Raw genomic sequence first — 7,630 nt, forward strand, 5'->3', positions numbered from 1 at the left:
AGGAAATTCATTTTCTCACTTGTATCACATGTGCGCGATGCTTATAAACTGAGAGAGCCGCGGCTCCCAGTCAGCTTAGAGATACTCCGCCGTATGGGCTTCCTGACGGTACAGGGTTAAATGACGTTCCAAAGTCTCCTGGGGAGGTTGCCAAAGATGCGTGCGTCTCTTACGCGGTTTGCGTTATTTGCTGTGATGGTGGCAATCATGGCGCTGAGGTTGGGGGGGTTAGAGCTTCTTAGGGAGAGTTCAGATAACACAGGATTGTGCTACAGTGACCTCAGGACACATATCCCCTATTCAGTGGTGGAAGAAATCATGGACACCGGGCTGTGCACAGAACCTGGGCCCTCCATGCCATATCTAGTCACACAGCCGCAGACATAGGAAAAGTCATCTGAAAAAGGTTCATATGTAGAAAAGCAGAGGAGCCCCCTATGACCCATGTAGCCCCAGGCAGCTGCCTACCCTGCCTAATGAGAAAGACGCCCTGTATAGAGGGGCAGTGTTCAGTGTTATCATGCACAGGAGATTGGACATCCATTATCTGTCATATTCAATATTAGTGCTGACAGTGGCATAGAGGCAGGGAAGGCAGCTGCTATGGGGCCTGTGCAGAGAAGGTAAGAGCCGTCCTGTGTCCTGCTTAAAGTGAATGTACCATAAGGCCTGGGCTGAAGCACTGCAGACAGGCCGACCTACCCCAGTGTAAAAAAAACCCTCGCCCCTCTATGACACGGCTCCATTAGAATCAATGGAGCTGCATTATAGAGGGGTGGGGGCAGGGCCGGACTGGGATTTAAAATCAGCCCTGGCAGTCAAACCCCAGCAGCCCACATACCATATCATGGATAGCCGTGTAAAATACGTGCTGGAGCAAATTCTGCTTCATTTAGCCGTGTCCCCACTACTTCCTTAAACATGTGAACCCCACCATCAGCACACAAAAATAATGATATAACATAATCTGCTTTGAATTTGATGCATTCATTTCAACTGATGAAATCAGAAGCATCAAATCCGCATTGGATTAGGTATGAACGTGCCCTTAAAGGGAACCTGTGGGGTCTATACAAGGTACACAGCGGTAGATCCCAGCGTACAGGTCAGGGACTGGATCTTTAGTCCAGTGTAAACCTCTATAATCATTCTTTTCATTACCAGCTGAGGTGTCACCTTCTGCACCGCCCCTGCCTGCTCTGACTAATGGACGTATAGGGTGCTGCTGCTGCTGTTGAGAAACTTGAGTTGGAAATGAAAAGGACAATTATATAAGTTTACACTGGACTAAAGGTCCTGTCAGTGATCTCTCCCTCACATCGGTCTGCTGAGATCTATAGCCCTAGACCTGGTATGGACGTCACAGATTCCCTTTATAGGAGAAAAACATGACCACCTTCTTCCAGAAACAGCACCACACTCTTCTTCAGTTTGTGTGAGGTATTGCAGTCTATCTATCTATCTATCTATCTATCTACAAGAAATATGGGGAAAAGATGTTCCAGGTTAAACCCCCTCAAAGGACAAGGGGGCACTGCCTCCGCCTGGAGAAAAAAAGGTTCAATCTCCGGAGGCGACAAGCCTTCTTTACCATGAGAACTGTGAATCTGTGGAACAGTCTACCACAGGATCTGGTCACAGCAAAAACAGTAGAGGGCTTCAAAACCGGCCTAGACAAGTTCTTAGACCAAAATAATATAAATGCATATGTATAGAACCTATCACCCCTCCCCCTTCCCTGTATCCATCCCCTCCTTGGTTGAACTTGATGGACATGTGTCTTTTTTCAACCATATTAACTATCTATCTATCTATCTCAGGTATAAGTACGGCCCCAGGACAAATTTTAGGATATATAATGGTAACATAGGTAAGAATTTTCTGTGCATGGTAACACTGTCATAGTTAATAACACCAGTAAGCAAATATTATCACCATACTGTACACGTTACTGCCATACTGTTACTAAGCAAACCTACCAATATTGCCAATACTACCAGTATATAAGTAACAAATAATATCACCACACCATGACTAGAACCGCTACACTGTGACTGAATACAATCCACTATATACCACACTTCTATTGCCAATAATACCAGAATACACAGGACAAGTAATACCATCACACCATGCCCACTACTCTCACCATACAGTGACTGGATACCACTATACTGTCACCAAATAACAGCCACTATATAAAGATCATAATTCTCCCAAAGCAGTGACCATAGAACACAGGTGTCACACTCCGGCCCTCCAGCTGTTACAACACTACAATCCCCATCATGCCTGGACAGCTAAAGCATGACGGGAATTGTAGTTTTGCAACACCTGGAGGGCTGGAGTGTGACACCCCTGATACCAAGGTAGATCCCAGCTGTGTAAAGGTTCTGCAGATCTTATGGGTACAAACACACACAGCATATACGCTGCTTATTTACTGCTGCGATACGCAGCAGATCAGATCTAAATAACTGAACACAGTATCAAATCTGCGTATCTGCTGCGTATACGCTGTGTGTGTTTGTACCCTATAAGTGATTATAGTGCAATTACATCCTGTCACTCACAGTAGGCGTCTTCTCTGCATGAAGAGACGTCCACTTTTCCTTTTCTTCTCCATCTACCTCCGGCCATCATTAAGGCTTCTCTGGCCATGACTTATCTCCACGGGATCTGTCAGAAAGACATTTTAGGCTTCTTGCTTCAGCAACATCCTCATCTATACATCCCCCCCATATAGAATAGCCCCCCGCTGCATATCTTTCCATATAGAATAGCCCCCCCACTATACTTCCCCCCCACCCATATAGAATAACCCCCTGCTGATGTACATCCCCCATAGAGAATAGCCCCATTGCTCTACATGTACATCCCTCCCATATAGAATTGCCCCCCTGCTGTACATGTACATCCCCCCATATAGAATAACCTCCCCTGTGCAATCCCCCCCTATATAGAATAGCCCCCCTGCATAATAGCCCCCCCTGTGCATCCCCTCCATATAGAATATCCCCCCATATAGAATAGCCCCCTGTGCAATCCCCCCATATAGAATAGCCCCCCTGCATTCCCCAATATAGAATAGCCCCCCTGCATCCCCCCATGTGAAAAACCTCCCTCTGCATCCCCCCATATAGCATATCTTCCCCTGTGCAATCCCCCTATATAGAATAGCCCCCCTGTGCATCCCCTCCATATAGAATAGCCCTACCTGTGCAATCCCCCCCATATAGAATAGCCCCCCTGTGAAATCCATATAGAATAGCCCCCCTGTGCAATCCCCCCATATAGAATAGCCCTCCCTGTGCAATCCCCCCCCATATAGAATAGCCCTCCCTGTGCAATCCCCCCATATAGAATAGCCCCCCTGTGCAATCCCCCCATATAGAATAGCCCCCCTGTGCAATCCTCCCATATAGAATAGCCCCCCCTGTGCAATCCCCCCCATATAGAATAGCCCTCCCTGTGCAATCCCCCCCATATAGAATAGCCCTCCCTGTGCAATCCCCCCATATAGAATAGCCCCCCTGTGCAATCCCCCCATATAGAATAGCCCCCCTGTGCAATCCCCCCCCCCAATAAAAAATCGCCCCCCCCCCCCTGCATCCCTTCCCCTCATATAGAGTAGCCCCCCTGCCGCTGTGTGGCCACATGTAAAGTAATTAAAAAGAAAAAAACACTCACCTCACCTCGTTCCCAGCAGCTTCTTCCTCCGGATCTTGGTGCACAGCATCTTCTTCCTGCTGCAGCAGTGCGGTGGCGGCCCCTCTCCTCTCCACTCCCAGGTCCTCAGCGGCGCGTCAGGAAAGTGACGTCAGCCGCTGGGGGCCTGGCAGAGGTGCCTGCGCGCGGCACGTCTGCGGCCTCACCACTTGGGGGAGGGGGGGGGGGGAAATTAGGCGGCCTGGAAGAAACTAAGGGAATAGCGCGGCGGCCGGTCGCCTATTCTCTAAGTCTCAACCACCGCAGAGGGCCGGCCGCGGGCCGCACATTGCCCCCAGCCCAGCCTACCCCTGAGGGCGCGGTCCCGGGGGCGGGACGGAGACACGTCACTGCAGCCCGCTCCTCTCCGCTCCTGACATGCTCCTCTAATCCAATCAACGAGGGGCCGCAGCGGCCCCACGCTCCTGCTCCACGTTGATTGAATTGGTGGAGCATGTCAGGAGCGGGCCAGCCGGGCTGAGATAAGCAGGCTGCAGTGACGGGAGCGGGCCGCAGCAGTGATTTTTTTTTTTTTGTAATTATGCGGCCCGGGCGGTCCTCGGACTGGTAATCCGGCCAGCCCAGCGGGCATTTGCCCGGCTTGCCAGATTACCAGTCCGGGCCTGGGTGGGGGTTTCCTCCCACTGGGGGTGGGTCGGCCGGCCTGCAGTGCTTCAGCCCAGGCCTGATATTACATTCACTTTAACCCCTTATGTACTGCAGTGTGAAAGGGACTCAATGTTCACTTACATGCTGCAACACAAACAAAAGGTTAAAAAGTAAAAGATCAGAGATCTCTGCTTCACTGCACTGATGACCCCTGACCTCTGTTCTCCAGCTGCAACTATCAAGTAGGAAAATGTGGTCAGGGGTTAGTGCACGAGCAGTGAAACAGAGATCTCCTTGTCTTCTGCTTTTTAACCCTTTTTTGTGTTGCAGCATGTAAGTGAACTTTGAGTCATTTACAGACTGCAGTATATAAAGGGGTTATGCAGAAGATAGTCCGCTTTTGAACCCATGTATTTAACCATAAGCGCTCCTAATGGGCCCTTATAGTAAAATACAGTGGACTGACAGAGCAAGCAGCCATTCTTGTGACACTCTTGTGGCTGCAGGCAGGATTCTGGCTCTGGCCACAAGAGATTTAACTTTTTTGGGCACATCATTGAATATATATATATATATATATATATATATATACTAGAAAATGTACCCGGCGCTGCCCGGGTATAAAGTGTCAGTGTGTTAATTAGATTTATTCTAAGGTGCCCAGGAGGCCAATCTATGTCCTTGTTTTTTTTTTGTTTAAGGGAAAATCGCTAGTAGCCCTATATGCCCCTATATACCCGACAGTTCTGCATTGTTTATGTAAATTGTAGCTCATGCACATTAGAAATAAACTAAAAACTTCAAACATCCATCCTGTATACCTGTAGTGTATAATTGGGGTGAGGGGGTGGGGGACTGTATACCTGTAGTGTATAGTTGAGGGGGTCCTGTATACCTGTAGTGTGTAGTTGGGGGGGGCTGTGTACCTGTAGTGTATAGTTGAGGGGGTCCTGTATACCTGTAGTGTGTAGTTGGGGGGGCTGTATACCTGTACTGTATAGTTTGGGAAGCACTATATATATGCAGTGTATAGCTGGTAAAGGTCCTGTATACCTGTACTGTATAGTTGGGGGTCCTGTATACCTGTAATATATAGTTGGTGAAGGTGCTGTATTCCTATAATGTATAGTTGGTGGAGGACTTCTATACCTCTAGTTTATAGTTTGAGGGTCCTAGATACCTGTAGTGTATAGTTGTGGGAGGTCTTGTATACCTGTAGTATATAGTTCCGGGGGTCCTGTATACCTGTAGTGTAGTTTGGGGGTCCTGTGTACCTGTAGTTTATAGTTGGTAGAGGTCTTGTATACCTGTAGTGTAAAGTTTGGGGGTCCTGTATAGCTGTAGTATAAAGTTGGTGGAGGTGCTGTATACCTGCAGTATATAGTTGGTGGAGGTCCTGTATACTTGTAGTGTATAGTTTGGGGTCCTGTATACCTGTAGTATAGAGTAATCATGTAATCATGATGTCACTTAATATGGGCTGAGCTGATGGACTTTAAATACCAGCCCCTTCCTTCACATGTGTATGTGTTGCTTGAAAAAGGTTTCATCGAGAAACTGAAACGTTGTACCGCACATTATGGGTGAATAAATTCACTTTATTATTCACTATTCCTGGAGTGCCACCTTATCGCTTTATATTTTGTAGTATAGAGTTGGTGGAGGTACTGTATACCTGTAGTAAAGAGTTGGTGGAGATCTTGTATACCTGAAGTATATAGTTCGGGGGTCCTGTATACCTGTAGTGTATAGTTTGAGGGTCCTGTATACCTGTAGTATATAGTTGGTGGAGTTCCTGTATACCTATATTGTATAGTTTTGGGGTCCTGTATACCTGTAGTGTATAGTTTGGGATCCTGTATACCTGTAGTATAGAGTTGGTTGGGGTGCTGTATACCTGTAGTGTATAGTTTTGGGTTCCTGTATACCTGTAGTGTATAGTTTGGGGTCCTGTATACCTGTAGTATATAGTTGATGGAGGTCCTGTATACCTGTAGTGTATACATTTGGGGTCCTGTATACCTGTAGTGTATAATTGGTGGAGGTCCTGTATACCTGTAGTGTACTGTATAGTTTTGGGGTCTTGTATACCTGTAGTGTTCTGTAGTTTTTAGTTGGGGGGGTCCTGTATACCTGTAGTATAGAGTTGGTGGAGGTCCTGTATACCTGTAGTGTATTGTTTTGGGTCCTGTATACCTGTAGTATAGAGTTGGTGGGGGTGCTGTATACCTGTAGTATATAGTTGGTGGAGGTCCTGTATACCTGTAGTGTATAGTTTGGGGTCCTATATACCTGTAGTATATAGTCGGTGGAGGTCCTGTATACCTGTAGTATAGAGTTGGTGGAGGTCCTGTATACCTGTAGTTGTATAGTTTGGGGTCCTGTATACTTGTAGTATATAGGTGGTGGAGGTCCCGTGCACCTGTAGTGTATAGTTTTGGGGTCCTGTATACCTGTAGTGTCCTGTATACCTGCAGGGTCGTATTTACCATTAGGCAGTCGTGGTCTGCCTAGGGCAGCACCTTGCATGGGAGCAGGGGGAAGGAAAAAACTTTTAATTTTTTTTTTATTTTTCTAGTCTTCCACCTCCTGTTCAGACTTGCCAGAAAATCTAGTGTCTTTTCGAAGTAGTATTGGTCAGGTCTGGTGTGGCGGTGTTATCCAGTCACAGTATGGTGGTATTGGTCAGGTCTGGTGTGGCGGTGTTATCCAGTCACAGTATGGTAGTATTGTTCAGGTCTGGTGTGGCAGTGTTATCCAGTCACAGTGTGGTGTTATTGTTCAGGTCTGATATGGTGGTATTGGTCAGGTCTGATATGGTGGTATTGGTCAGGTCAGATATGTTGGTGTTAAAAGGGGGTCTACCAGTTATTACTGTGGATGTTGTGAGGCAGCTGCCCTAGCAACCATTCCTCCCTGTGAAAATGAAATTAATAATCCTATTCGTTGCTAAGGCTCCAACTGCCGTTTCTGCTGGCAAGCTGCTGCAGCTAATTATGTCTCCTGTGTGTGCAGTGTGGAGATTTTCCCATTTATTTCTATGGGGCGCTCTTACCCCTCCCCTCCTGTACATCTGGCGGGGACAGGACCTTCGCAATAACCTTCCCAGGCACCTAATGTATCTGTGGGCCAAATTTGGGGTCAAACGGTTCAGGGGTTTGGAAGTCTATATGGGACAGACAGACAGACTTTCATTTTTATGATATAGATATATATATAATATATATATATATATATATATGTGTGTGCAGTGCTTTGTGTTGTGTGTAGAGGAAGGGGGCCCGGTACAGTCTTTTTGCTATGGGTCCCCATA

This window comes from Dendropsophus ebraccatus, chromosome 10, assembly GCF_027789765.1.
Source record: "Dendropsophus ebraccatus isolate aDenEbr1 chromosome 10, aDenEbr1.pat, whole genome shotgun sequence".
NCBI lineage: Eukaryota > Metazoa > Chordata > Amphibia > Anura > Hylidae > Dendropsophus > Dendropsophus ebraccatus.